Here is a 1,937-nt window from a genome sequence, read left to right on the forward strand (position 1 = left end):
TGAATTCACAACATGATGAGACCAGATCATGACTCACTGCAGTGCAACTTGTGGTGGCCAGGTGTCCTCTAGTCTGCAACAGGGGCCAACCAGAGTTGATTGGTGTGTGACAGCGTGAGGCACACTGTGCCAGTAAATGCAACCAGGACTAGTGGCAGGATGCAGCAATAGCAGCCGGAGCATACTATATATGCCTTGGCTCTCGGTAACCATGAGAGATCATGAAAATGAAAAGTCACTAACAGCATTTATAAACTCAAACGAGCCTACAGGTAGCTGATGAGTTTCATGAGTAAAACTGCCCTATGAACAGTACCCATGACTGTGAAAATATCTGTAAAATATACACCATTTGATCAAAAAGTATCCAGACAAATGTATGTAATGTATAATTTACTACTTGATTTCATGAGAGGCAAGGAGTATTGTGTTATACTGGAGAAGCAGTAACAGTGAGTGGGTTGGTCAGGAGAGAGTTACTTCAAATACGGACTAGTCATTAGATATCACCTGAGTAATACATACATCAGGGACATTTCAACCCTACCAAATATGTCCAAGTCAACTGCTGTTGTTGTGATTATGAAGTGGAATTGCAAAGCAATAACCACAGCTAAACCAAGACCAGGCAGATCTCATGAACAGGCGGACAGCGACCATTAAGCATTGTGGAGAGAATTTGTAAAAAATCAAATGAAATCAGTGGAAGGAATCAGTTGTGACTTCCATAGTGCTAACAGTTGTTTAGCTAGCACAGTGACTGTGCATATGGAGTTAGAAAGAATGGGGTACAACTGTCGAGCAGCTGCTCACAAGTAACATATTTCTGTATTCAGTGCTAAGCCGTGCTTGAGGTGCTGTAGAGAGCAATGCTACTGGACAGAGGATGACTAGAAATGAGGAATTTGGAGTAATGAATCCAATGGAAGGGAACAGGTCTGGTGAATTCCTGGAGAACATTACCTGCCATCATATGTATTGCTAACAGTGAAGGACCAAGGAGATGGTGTTATGGTAATGAGATGTTTGCCATGGGTTTGGGTGTGGTCCATGTATTGCTCTTCAAAAACATTAAATATGGAAGGATATTACAGCATTATGTTCTGGTCCAGAAGAGGAACAGTTTGGAGATGATGATTGATTGTATCAGCATGATAATGATCCCTGTCATTAAGCAGCTTCTGTAAGGCATTGATTTGTGGACCATAAAATTCCTAAACTGGACCAGCCTGCCAAGACTCCTGACCTGACCCCAGTGGAACACTTTTGGGGTGAGTTAGGATGTTTACTTCACTCGAGACCGCAGCATTTAACATCACTACCTTCTCTGATGAGGAAGAATGGGCTGCCATTCACCCACAGACATTCCGACAGCTCACTGAAAGTGTCCCCAGCAAAGTTCGAGCCATCTTAAAACTGAAGGTTGGACACATCCTATATTAATGTCCCCTATTGTGTGTCTGGATACTTTTGTCAGATAGTATATTGATAATGATTTAACATGCCCAAAGAAGCTTCCAGAACAAAAGACCATAGAATTTAAAAGTAAATGGGGAACTAGGAGAACCAGAACATTGCCAACATAATTTTTATGGTCGATAGAAAATGAAGCAATTTGAAAGTTGTGTCCACAACCGCTAAAATAATTAATTCATCAGATGAAAATTTGATAAGGAAGTAAAGGCTACAAATAAAATATTCACTGACTTATAGAGAGAGGGCATGTCCTGTAACCTATTGATTTTGATGATCATTGATGCACTAGTCAGGTGCCACTCTTTTGTTTGTTTCTTTTTTTTCTCCAAAAAAACTGCAGTCAAAGTTTATGATGAAAGATCCATTTTTATTGTTGACCAGATGGAACCTTTCAAACACGAAAACAAGGAAATTTTATTTATATGTATCAGGCCTACAACTTAATAGTTTCTGAGAAGTCT

The sequence above is a fragment of the Schistocerca piceifrons genome, chromosome 5 (genome assembly GCF_021461385.2).
Source record: "Schistocerca piceifrons isolate TAMUIC-IGC-003096 chromosome 5, iqSchPice1.1, whole genome shotgun sequence".
Taxonomy (NCBI): Eukaryota; Metazoa; Arthropoda; class Insecta; order Orthoptera; family Acrididae; genus Schistocerca; species Schistocerca piceifrons.